The sequence below is a fragment of the Meriones unguiculatus genome, chromosome 7 (genome assembly GCF_030254825.1).
Source record: "Meriones unguiculatus strain TT.TT164.6M chromosome 7, Bangor_MerUng_6.1, whole genome shotgun sequence".
Taxonomy (NCBI): domain Eukaryota; kingdom Metazoa; phylum Chordata; class Mammalia; order Rodentia; family Muridae; genus Meriones; species Meriones unguiculatus.
In genome coordinates, this window is record NC_083355.1 from 13,438,438 (window position 1) to 13,451,973 (window position 13,536).

The 13,536-nt window shown below is 38.2% G+C and overlaps 1 protein-coding gene across 6 annotated transcripts in view; it reads right to left on the reverse strand.

The window, feature by feature from the left end:
- Positions 1–13,536, reverse strand: part of Cep112 (centrosomal protein 112) — a 412,140-nt gene that overhangs the window by 352,156 nt on the left and 46,448 nt on the right. The window lies entirely within an intron of this gene.

A 13,536-nucleotide genomic window follows, 5' to 3' on the forward strand; every position in this document is an offset into this window, starting at 1 on the left:
TTTCAACATCAAGCCACTGAGCCTCAAGATTCTATCTTATCGATATTTTAGAGCTCGGTGTTTGGGGCCAGTGAGATGGCTCAGTGGGTAATGGTGTCTGCTGCCAAACCTGACAGTGTGAGTTCAGTCCCTGGGACCCACACGGCAGGAAAGAACACACACGTGTGTGCACACGCACATGCACAGAGTAATTTTAAGAACAATATTTTTCTACAGAAATAATACTACATGTAAAGCCTTATTCACTAGTTTACTCAAAGAATTTCAACAATCATCTAACAGGCTTAAGCAACATACATATACAAGCCCTCCATCTACTGGCACAGAGAAAAGGGAAAAAACATCAAACGAACAGAACACATGCAGGAAATGCTTCTGTCTGCTGCTTGTGAAACAAATTACACCTCAGCACAACAGGAAAAGACTATTTTGTCCATTGGTTCCAATGGGCTGACGGTTCATTTTTTTGGTTTTGTTTTAACCTGGCTAGCTGTTGTTTTATTGCTGTTGTGTGATTTGGTTTTTATTCTTGGGGTTAACTATGGCATCATTAGTGAATCTTTGATTCTCAGTTTCACTTTGGACACAGCACAGAACTTTTATCAATATTCACTATTATTCTTCAATGCTTACCTTTGGTTTTGATTACCACTTTTACACAGAGCTACTTGATATTAATATTTTTCATTTTTATTTTTAGTTAAAATATAAAAAGAAAACCACTCTCTTGAATGGTAGTTTCTAGTTTTATTTAGTCATATATTGAAAGTACATCTACTTCATAATCAGATCAACTTTATAAATAATACATGACTATATAAAAACAAATTCACACAAAAATGCTTTTCCTTGGCCTCTGTTCTATAACCATATTTCTCCTCATTTTTAAAAACTGTCATCTCTTTTTAAGACAAAACAGTAATTTCTATGGTAATTTCTCCAATCTCAAAACTATTTTTCTTTTTTGTTTTAACTTTATTTATTGACTGTAAATAAAGGGGGTTCTTAAAAATAATCTTTACTTGTGGAGTGTGTATCTGTGCACAAATGCTTTCATACATGTATGGCTCTGTGTGTGTGTGTGTGTGTGTGTGTGTGTGTGTGTGTGCATGTGCATGTGCTAGTGGAGGTCACAGAACAACTTGTGGGAGTTAGTTCTCTCCTTCTGCCATGTGGGTCCCAGGGACTGAACTCACACTGTCAGGTTTGGCAGCAGACACCTTTATCCACTGAGCCATCTCACTGGCATGAACCACAGAGTTCTAAAATATCAGTAAGATATGATCTTGAGGCACAGTTGACTTGATGTTGAAAGCTGAATCCTCTATGTATGCACACACGACTCTCTCTCTCTCTCTCTCTCTCTCTCTCTCTCTCTGTCTGTCTGTCTGTCTGTCTGTCTGTCTGTGTGTGTGTGTGTGTGTGTGTGTGTGTGTGTGTGTGTGCGTATGTGTGTGTAAATCAGAGGGTTGGTTCTCTCTTTCTATTTTGAGAGTTCTGGGAATTAAACTCAGGACACAAGACTTGGCACATGCCTTTACCCAAAAAGTCATCTTAACAGCCCTTGTTTTGTTTAAGGCAGGGTTATTCTATAGCCTAAGCTAGCTTCCAACTCGTGGCAATCCTCCTGCCTCAGTTTCACAAATGCTAGGATTACTTGTTGGCTTATATGCCTGGCTATTTCTTAACTTTTTTCAAAAGGAAACTCAGTTGTGAATTTTAAAAGGAACAATTCTACCTGCATGAACAAAATTAGCTTTTCTGAAAGGCTTCCAGGTTGTTCAGGCACAGTAAAAAAAAAAAAAAAAAAATGCAAAGTGCATGTGTAGATCAGGAACACAAATGATTTATTTTGTTTTTCTTCAAATAATAAAAAGAGAAGCGAATACTTCATGGCAGACTACTCATTATAAGCTTCAGAAAACATTTCCTTAAATTTTATGAAGTAAGACTCACTCTTCAGTTCTTTGAAGTTTAGCAAATTCATTCAGTGGTACCGTCTGAGTCTGCCTTACTGCTATGATCAACGCCATGACCAAAACCAACCTGAGGAGGAAAGAGTTGTTTGCCCCAACAGTTGTAGTCCATTCTGAAGAAAGTCAGGGCAGCATTCGAGGCAGGATATGGACGCAGGAACTGATGAAGACACCATGGAGCTTACTGGCCTGCTCGCCATGGTTGGCTCAGCCTGCATTCTTATACAACCCAGAACCACCTGCCCAAGGAAGGCACTGCCCTCAGAGGGCGAGGCCCTTCCACATCACTCACGAATCAGCCAATCAACGAGGGCATGCTTTGAACTGAGATTTCTTCTTCAATGACTCTTGTTTAAGTCAAAACAAAAACAAAACCAACCAGGTATAATCAGTAGTTTAAAACCCAAACAGTTCACACTTTTTAAAGGTTTGTATATACTTGAAGTCAAAATGTTCTTCAGCCTTTACAATCTACAAAGTATTGTTCTTGTCTGTAGCCTAGTAACAGTATCTTTATGTCTGCCATACAAGTCCAATTAACATAGCCTTCTCAGTCTCTGAAGAGAAATTACTCTAGCATCTTTCATTCTTCATAGTTTTTAAAATCCATCCATCTTTTCGTATGGCCTAATATCAGTTCTTTGTATCACTGAAGAAAGTTCCATTGCATGTATGCATATACCATCCGTTCATCCATTCTCCACTTTGAGACATTTGGATCTATTTTTATTTTATTAAATTATAAATAAAGAGAAGGGGTGCTTTTACAAACAATTGCATGCAGGTTTGGGTTGAGCATACACATTCGTCTTACTTAAATGAACCTTTGGTGTAAGATCCCTGGATTATACCATAAGTGTTTTGCGTCTTTGAAATTGTCCAGCTTTAAAATGCATTCTTTTGCACTCTCGGCAGAAAGGGGCGTGTTCTACGTGCTCCTCAACTTCACCAGCACTTGGCACTGTCAACTGTCTGCTGAAACCGTTTAACAGATACCCAGTTGTACCTCTTTGTAGCCTCGTTTGCCTTTCTTTCTGGTTAGGTTTCTTTAGCAAGTATTCTTCATTCATTCTGAATAAAAGTCTGTCAAATATGAGGTCTCCGGATTATTTCCTATGTTGTCTAGTTTTGAGACTAACACTGGCCACACAATGTAATTTGGGAGGTGATACTTCTATGTGTTGAACAGATTGTGACAGTTATTACTTCCGCCTTAACTGCTTTATTAGATACATCAAATAAACCATCTATGACTGGAGTTTCTCTAGTGGGAGATTGCTACTTACAAGTTCACTGTATTTAAGAGCTGCAGAACTATTCAGATTTCTCTTTTAAGTGAGTTTGGGTTGCTGAAGGACTCTGCTTCTTTTATCTACAGTCAAATTTATGCACACAGGGTGATCTGTGGTAATTCTTTGGAATTACAGAAGAGGTTCTGTAGTCTCTCTTCTTTTAGGACTAGTATTAACAAGGGTGATTTTTTCTTAATCAGTCTGTTGAGTTTATTTGTCACTTAAAGATACAGCTGTTAGTTTCATTTATTTTTTTCTAACGCTTTTCTGTGTTCAACTTCATGTTTCTATTTTAAACCTTACTATTCCTTCCATCTGCTTGCTTTGGGTTAACTTGTCCTCTTTGCTTCAGCTTCTTTAGACAATTTAATGACTTAGTACCTTGTTCTTTTCTCTCTTGCTGCTTTCATGATTCTTTCCTTCAATATTTTTACTGTAATGGGTCTACACATAAAAAATTGTGTCTAGTTTTACTTGAATGTCAGTAGGTATTATGAGTTATCTCTTTGTATATCTTGTATGTTTTCTTGAGAACTATGAATTTCACAATATAACAATCAGATGCTGATTCCTCTGTCCAGAAGCAATTGTTGTTACTTAGCTTTTTAATTAGTTAATAGCTTAATCAGACTATTTCTGTACAGTTTGTTTCCTTCACAATGTAAAGACTTGGTGTCACTCTTCAGTAGGTACAATCTTGGCCGTGCACATAATCATCTTTGGATGGCTATTTTAGCAGAATGTCTAGGTGTTGTCCATTCTCTGTTTGTGTTAAACTGTATATCTAGTTCAGTTTACCATAAAAATCTCCATTGTTTTCTTGAGCCTCCATAGGTTGATCTTCTCCACACTGTTTCCAGTCCATGGAGTCCTTGGTGAGAACTGATCTCACTGCTCTGGACCGCCTGGTACCATTGTACGGGCACTGTGCAGATACAGAACCTCTGATCTTCTCGGCTTGCCACCCTTGATGTGAAATCTGCCCTATGAATGGGAGGCTCTGTTTTGTAAATGGAGGCTGACTGAAGAAAGGCAATCCATACCCCATCACTCAGCTGCATTTACTTTTAACTCAGACTTCAAAGGGCTATGAAATTCTGACAGCATGCCATTCTCTAGGACATATGGTATCTCCTGATTGAAAATTGGGAAGAGAGAGAACTTCTATCTTCTTGGTCACACCCAGTGAGGATGGTATTTCCATAAAGCTAAGCTAGAGGGGCAAGGATGAATGAAATTAAGTCATGGCCCAAGTGCCACCGAGTTTTGCTGTTCTTAACAACTATAATTGGTTTTCTTGAATAAGTGTGTAATCATTTGTTCTGTGTCCTTAGGATGATTTTCAGATATCTTAATATTTTTTGTCAATTGTGTTTGCTTAGCTAGAGAGCAGGTCTGTACAGCTCATAATATTGCTAATTCAAGGGATAAGACTCCTCTACCTTCTTTTCTGTCCTAAGTATTCTATGATGTAAATTTTCCATGATTATCTACTTTAGCTAGATCTCACAAATTCTGTTGTCACTTTTAATTAAGTTAAAATATTTTCTAATTACTTCTGGATTGTTCAAAAGTATGCCAAACTGTTTGACTGCCAAATATTTGTGGAATTTCCAAATATGCTTTTGTTTTTTAAGCATAGTACAGTATAGCACAGGCTGACTTCTATAATACAGGATGACAAGATCTAGGATGACCTTGAACTCTTTTTTTTTTTTCACTTTAAATTTTCTTTTAATACTTTCTTTCTTTTTTTTATTTTCACTTTCTTTTTTTATTTTTTTTTCCTTTTTTTAAATTTTTTTTTTTTATTTTTTGAACTCTTAATCCTCCAGCCTTCACCTCTGGAATGCTGGAACTGTAAGCATGCACTACCATACCCAGTTTTATGCTTTGCTGATAACTACAACGATTTGTGCCCAAGAAGACAGCAGTCCTCTCTCAATTTCCAAACAAGATACATGGATGCTAGTCAAGAGCTCTAGCCACTCAGCAGCCCTAGTCCACTTCATTTCTTTTATTGATTTCTAGTTTGATTTCATCTGAGGGGTTGTAATTACCATCATTATAGTCAGGCTGTAGGACTATAAAATGTACATGAGGATGGTTTGTTTCTCAGTGGACAACTGGCAGATTTTAGAGCCACTTACAAGTTCCATCATCCCTTCTGTAGAAAACAGTTATGATGTCAGTTCTATTGTCCATGTCAGTACAAAGTTATCATGGAGGTATCATCCAGGACTAGAGCAATGGTTTGCATCATGATTCAAGTCTCTAAAATTTCTACAATATTTTTTATAAGGGACCTTATTTTTATTTTTAGATTATTTTTAAATTTATTTATTTCTTTATTAATTACAGTTTGTTTACTCTGTATCCCAGCTGTAACCCCCTCCCTCATTCCCTCCAAATCCCACCCTCCTTCCCTCATCTCCTCCCATACTCCTTCCTAAGTCCACTGGTAGGGGAAGTCCTCCTCCCCTTCCTTCTGACTCTAGTCTATCAGGTCTTATCAGGACTGGTCTTCCTCTGTAGCCTGGTAAGGCTGCTCCCCCAATCAAGGGGAGGTGATCAAAGAGCCAGCCACTGAGTTCATGTCAGAGATAGTCCCTGTTCCCATTACCAGGGAACACACTTGGAGACTGAGCTGCCATGGGCTACATCTGTGCAGGGGTTCTAGGTTATCTCCATGCATGATCCTAGGTTGGAGTATCCATCTCAGAAAAGACCTCTGGGCCCAGAGTTTTTGGTTCTATTGCTCTCCTTGTGGCGATCCTGTCCCCTCCAGGTCTTTCTATTTCCCCCTTCTTTTATAAGATTCCCTGCACTCTGCCCAAAGTTTGGCTATGATTCTCAGCATCTGCTTTGATACCTTGCTGGGTAGAGTCTTTCAGAGGTCCTCTGTGGTAGGCTTCTGTCCTGTTTCCTATTTTCTCCCTCTTCCAATGTCCATCCGTTGCACTCACTATGATATTTATGAGTGTATTCCTAATAAAGATACCTTGGACTAAGGCCAAGGCTTATGCTGTTATATACAAAGAATTCTCTTCTCCGCTCTTTCCCAGACACCCTACACATTAGCACTAAGCATTTTTTTTAATTCTTTATTAATTATACTTTATTCACTTTGTATCCCCCCCTGTAGTTCCCTTCCTCCTCCCCTCCCAAATCCCTCCTTTCCTTCCCTTTCTGCATGCATGCCCCTCCTCAAGTCCACTGATGGGGAGGTCTTCTTTTCCTTCCTTCTGACCCTAGTCTATTAGGTCTCATCAGGAGTGGCTGTATTGTCTACTAAGCATTTCTTTCTCAGTCCCACAGGACAGAATGCTGAGCTCCATCAAAGTTTTTGTCACCAAGAATATCATAGCATTGACTGAGCACTCTCAGAGCCTAGTGATGAGAGAAAATATGAGGGAAATACATGTATTCTTTGTGTAACAGAGACCTTCCCCAGGTTTATACTGACAGACAGGCCCAATCTGCTGCCACTGCGACATAACACTGTTTTAAGTTGGTCTGGATGAGGGCTAGGACAAGGAAAAGAAAGGAATGGAGGAAGAAGGAAGGGAGGAAGGAAGCATTGTTACTGGCTTTCCCCATCTGTTTTCTAGACCTGTAGCCAAAAACATGGATTCCTCTGTAGATTTTTGCCATCTAAGCCTGCCACAAAATTCCCCAATTTTGCCTGCCCAGGAGCCAAAGAAGAAAAATAAATATGCAGACAGGCACCTAGGAACCCCTCTCTTGCTGTGTTGGCCCCGCCTTTGCTCCTCTCTGTCAGCCTGCTTTGTTTGCGTTTTCAGCATCCCCAGGTGGCTGCTCTCCACAGTCTGCCCAGGGCATTCAGTTACAGGAGCCAGGCTGCAAGGTTATTTCACTGTGGCGTGAAACAGAAGTTTATACTCATTTTTAAAAGAAATTAATGTTAATTTCTCAGATAAAACTCTGAATATAGTTTCACTTCCCAAATGCAGACTTGGGAAAATACTATAAATATTTTTATGGCTGTGTTTGCTTTTATGAGTAATAAATATTTAATATGAAACTTAAAGAACATAAAATGTTAAAAAAACAATCATTCATATTTTTCTACATAGAAATTATCTTAATATTGTGAGCACATTTTTCCAGACAGTTTTAAACTTTCAGAGACTTTATCTTAACAAAATGTTAGATTTTTGCATAAAAGCCTCTAGAACTCTCAGCAAGATGACTTCTACTCACAAAATCTGACGTATTTATTCATTCAGGGATCATCCAGGAAAAGAGAAGTCTAATATAGCAACATGTTCCACTTGATTTCTCCCCAAAGTTCAGTCATAAGACAGAAACAGATTTCTAACCTAATTAAAAAGGAAAATAGCAGATTGCCCAAATAAAATTGCAATAAGTAACGGAACTGACATGGTCTTTAGGGAGCACTACCCCAGCTCAAAGAACTCTATGAACCAATACCAGGCATATCTTGGTCCCTTCTGTGAGATTGCTGGAGGGCACATAAAGGACAGAAGAAAAGCCTGAAGAAATGGGAGAAAACAGGAAAAAGACAACAAAAATCCAAATGAATGGTCTCAAATATTATCAGCTCAATCCCAATGTAAAAGTAACTAAGACATTTTAAAATGAAAATTTATCTTCCTAAAAAGGTATTTTTCTTTTAAACTAACAGTAATAACCATGATTTTAGTGCTGCAATTCAAAACCTTCATGTAGTGGAAGCTTTTAACACTATCAGCATAGAAATTTCCCCCATGCATACATCTATCCACAGAAAACCGGAAAAGGAATCAGCATTCCTACTAATTTGTACTATGATAATAACTGCCATTACTTATAAAAGAAAATTCTTATACACATTCTAGAACCCCACTGACAGTATTTATTGGTACAGGAGAGATAGCTCATCAATTAACAGCAATGGTGCTCTTTCAGAGGACCTGGGTTCAATTCCCAATACCAACATGACAGCTCACAACCACCTATAATGAAGCTTGTTTTATTTTACTTTAACTGTATTTCTATACCTGGTTTATTTGAATGCAGTTGCTATATTGGAATGGATGGAATGCTTAAGAATTCAAGCCTAATTTATAGAATGAGCATCAACCTCAATGAGGATTCAAATAAACAAATGATAGAGTACAAAAATAAGTTAAAGAGCTGGGTAGAAATTTAACAGCAGGGACAAGAAATCAGAAAGGAGATATGAACTCTAAAAGAAAAACTTAAAAGATGAAAAGGCCAGTATAAAATCAAACATAACTCCATGGAGAGCATCACCAATGTACTGACTGGGCAGAAGAAAGAATGTCAAGAATTTAAGATAAGGTTAAAGAAACATTATATTCATATAACAATAAAAAAAGACTAAGTAATTACAAGCAAAACTAAAGGTTGAAAGGTGAAATGTTTTTAATATAAAAGATAAAACTTTCATTATTATTTTAAAAATCTCTTAAATGTGTACTAGAAAAAATTAACTTATTTCTGAGAAAAGTATATTTTGAGAAAAAAAAGTATCTAACAAATTCTAGAAAATTCAAATTCTAGAACCTCAACTCCATCAAAGGAAGGCAATGACAATGGTGACAGCAATGAGAAGAATGCAACCTCACGTCACAGCAAAGATCAACTCTAGCTTCTGCTGTTCCTTCAGAGGACCAAGAAAACACAGCCATGCAGATATTCACAGATGAAACTAAAATCAAAACAAACCCCAAGCTTTCTACTACACACAAGAGTTTACTCCACTCTGATCAAAAGATACAGGTTAGCTTGGTTAATGTATATGTTTTATAAGTCTATAAGAATGTAAGGTTTTTCTATTTTATATAATATGTAAATCTGTTACATAGCAAAACGGTAAAATGAATTCTCAAGCAGGACTAGTTTTAAAGTATTACCTCAAAATATTTTAGATATCTTGAAATTTTTTCTTATATGAAAGATTTAATCCTCTGAACAGTTAAATAACCACGAAAGAGCACTAGGAAATGTACATCCAAAGCTCCAAATGGCTCAGGGCAAAGGCAAGTTTAAAAGGAAAGCACCAGGGTTTCATTTTCCTCTTTGATGTTGCTCTCTGGCAGAGGCCATCTGTCCTTCCGTGGGGGTTTCCTGAGCTCTTCTCCCATGCTGGCAACAGGACCTCCCTCCAATAGCAACATCCCCTACACCTTCAAAATGAAATGTTTTCCTTTGGGCTTATTCTCCTCCTACACATCACTTCTGTTCCTTTTTCCTCTGTAACTAGCCTACTCCTACAGTTAATAGGAGATCCTTATTACTTTCATTTCATACCCAGTTTCTACCTTCTATTCATTCCATAAGCCAGACACCCTCCTCCCTCTGTAGTCTCTGACAACTAGGGCTGTTCTTACATCTTGCCAACACTTCAACTACAGGGAGTCCAAAATATGCCTGCAGCCCTTGAGTTTCATGCTCCAAGTCTTTAATTCTCCAATTAATCTTACCATCTCTTAGAATTCTACCAGTCTAAAATAAAATTAAGTTTTAAAAATAAATCCCTCTGACCATGCCAATCATTTCCATATCTCAGAAGCAAACCATCATTACTCGTTAGTTCTAATGTGCAGTCAGTCACTGGGCATCCTTTGCTCTTCCGGACACTTTTCCATTACTAGCAACCACACTAACACACGCTTTCTTTGTGTCGACTCACATCTCCTATACCCTTCATGCTGCCATTAACTGAATTTGCCTCAAGCATTTCATAAAGACTAGGATGAGTTAGAAATGGACAGTTTGTTGGCTGATTGAAACTGGCACAAACCTTCTGAATGATACTCGTGTTTTAATGTCACCTAAGCAACAAAATAAGCCTATAATGATTCTGATCAAGAATTCATGTTATCAACAAGCTGAGAAAACTCCGCTGTCCTGTAAAAGCAGAATATTTCAATTTTGGGCTAATATACAAAGGAAAAATGAATGTTTTTAAATTTAGATAAGATTCAAAGCTGTAAGTCATACAGAATTTATATGTCCCAATGTTATTTAAATTTTGGACATTATAAAGTCATAGATAGAAGAAAAGAAAGACATGTCAGGTCAAATATCTCTTCTGTAGTATGTACAGAATCAGAAGTGTTTCAAATTTAGAATACTTGCAAAAACTTTATCAACAGAGTACAACTAACCCAAAAATCAAAAGTTCAAAATATTCTAAATTCTGAAACATTTTGAGAGCCAATGATATTCAAAGATTCCATTTGAAAGCACAGAGATTTTAGATTTTCAGAAAGGTTTCAGAGCCTCATCTGAATAAAAATGTCAATCTCTGTGTGAACATTTCTGAAACAATTTTATTCCTCTGAATTTCATTTTTTAAAAATTTTTAAATTCTTTATTCTTACAGTGCCAGGATATAAATTCTTAAGTGACAAACAGCATAATGAAAATCACTTGAAATCTCTTTTAATGTCCTCAAAAAAAATGAACAGCATGTGTGAAAACTAGAATATGGAGGGAGAAAAGACCTGAAATCTGAAAGTGAAGCTTCTTTTTTTTTAATTTTTAATTTTCTTTTTTATATTAAGTAGTTTATTCACTTTGTATCCCAGCTGTAGCTTCCTCCCTCATTCCCTCCCATTCCACCCTCCCTCCCTCATCTCCTCCCATGACGCTCTCCAAGTCCACTGATAGGGGGAGGTCCTCCTCCCCTTCCCTCTGACCCTAGTCTATCAGGTCTCATCAGGACAGGCTGCATTATCTTCCTCTATGGCCTGGTAAGGCAGCTCCCCCATCAGAGCCAGCCACTGAATTCATGTCAGAGACAGTTCCTGTTCCCATTATCAGGTAACCCACTTGGAGACTGAACTGACATGGGCTACATCTATGCAGGCGTTCTAGGTTATCTCCATGCATGGTCCATGGTTGGAGTATCTGTCTCAGAAAAGACCCCTGGGCCCAGATTCTTTGGTTCTGTTGCTCTCCTTGTGGAGCTCCTGTCCCCTCCAGGTCTTTCTATCTGCCCCTTCTTTCATAAGATTCCCTGCACTCTGCCTATAGTTTGGTTATGAGCCTCACCAAACCTATATCTGACAGAGGACTAATATCCAGAATATATAAAGAACTCAAGAAGTTAAAAAGCAACAAATGAAGTAATCCAATTAAAAAATAGGGTACAGAGCTAAACAGAGAATTCTCTGTAGAGGAGTAACGAATGGCAGAGAAACACTTGAAGAAAGGTTCAACGTCCTTAGTCATCAGGGAAATACAAATCAAAACGACCCTAAGATTTCACCTTACACCCATCAGAATGGTTAAGATCAAAAACTCAAGTGACAATACATGCTGGAGAGAATGTGGAGAAAGGGGAACCCTCCTCCATTGCTCGTGGGAATGTAAACTGGTACAACCACTTTGGAAATCAATCTGGCGCTTCTCAGACAATTAGGAATAGTGCTACCTCAAGATCCAGCTATACCACTCCTAGGCATATATCCAAACAATGCTCAAGTATACAACAAGGACATTTGCTCAACCTTGTTCATAGTAGCTTTATTCGCAATAGCAAGAACCTGGAAACAACCCAGATGCCCTTCAACTGAGGAATGGATACAGAAATCGTGGTACATTTAAACAATGGAACACTACTCAGTAATTAAAAACAAGAAAATCATGAAATTTGTGGGCAAATGGGATCTAGAAAAGATCATCCTGAGTAAGGTATCCCAGAAGCAGAAAGACACATGTGTTATATACTCACTTTGTATCCCAGCTGTAGCTTCCTCTCTCATTCCCTCCAATGGATACTAGACATATAATATAGGATAAACATACTAAAATCTGTACACCTAAAGAAGCTAAGCAAGAAGGAGGAGCCTGGGTAAGATGATCAATCCTCACTCAGAAAGGCAAACAGGATAGAAATCGGAAGAGAGAGAAAGCAGGAAACAGGACAGGAGCCTCCTACAGAGGCCTCTGGAAGACTCTACTCATCCGGGTATCAAAGCAGAGGCTGAGACTCATAAAGGGAAGTTTCTTAACCAGTGCAGGAGAGCACACCTTTATCTCAGCACTTGATATGCAAAGACAGAAATATTGCCCTGGAGTCTGAGACTAGCCTGATCTACTCAGTGAGTTCTAGACCAGCCAAAGCCACATGAGACTCTGTCTCAAAAAGCATATGAAAATAGTGAAATTCTTAAATAAGCTCCGAATGCAATCCAGCCCCCAAACACTAACTACTCGTCAGAATATAAGTCCACACAAGCTGTTTGCTTCGCTCATACTGGCACATCTCTTTCACATCTACTGTTGCCTTAAATGCCTCCTGCCCACCTACTTCAACACCTCCACCCTTTGTGAGAAGGGCCAACAGTGAGAAAAGGACTGCAGAAGTCCTCTGAAGCCTTCTGTTTCACAGATGCCATCTGGGACATATAAGCAGCAGTATGTGGACATCCTCTGGTATAAGTGGCTTTTTAAAAATGACATGGGCACCTTCAGGACGGCTGCTCCCGGACTTCTACTGCAGACCTGTCTCCTTCCTGACATCTAGTCAACAAGAGTAACTTTCCATCCTCCACCCCTTACCCACAGTACCCACCAACATCTCCAGCTGGCCTTGCCTGTTGTTCAGACTCCTTTTCCCTCTCTGACTCCAATTAATCATCATGTTTTCTTCTGTGTCAATTTTTAAATTCCTTGATCTACTAAACCAAGAACCTGGAAAAGAAACCTATGTCCATGGCGAAATTTGTACATGAAAATCTCTTTCTGTCATGGCTACTCATTCATCAAGATGTTTTTTTTAATCTGAATGACTTTTTGTATGTTCTCATTCCCTTCTTTCCCTTCTGCCATAGAACATTCACATCACAAATAATAAAGCACTTGTAAAATGATTCCATATTATTAAGCACTGAAAAATTACCATAGCTGAAGTGATATCATAGGCACCATTTTTTTATTCACCTCTTTACAAAGAAAGAAAGAAAACAAAGACATTTATTTAAAAAAAAAAAAAAGAGCCCGCACATCTTGTTTTACTCTACCTCTTGATTAGGTTATACGGATGACACTCAGTGATTAACCTATACTATCCAGTTTGTGTAAGTGCCCTTTCGATATTCACACAATGAACAAATCGCTTGATAACATCTCACAGAATACAGGATGAGCCCCTGTTGTTAAGTGACACACAACCCTATCTACCTTCCAAATGATTTAGTGTGGTATTTTGTGATACATCATCTTCAATTATTATTTAGCTATTTTATGTGCCTGACTTATTTCATCAA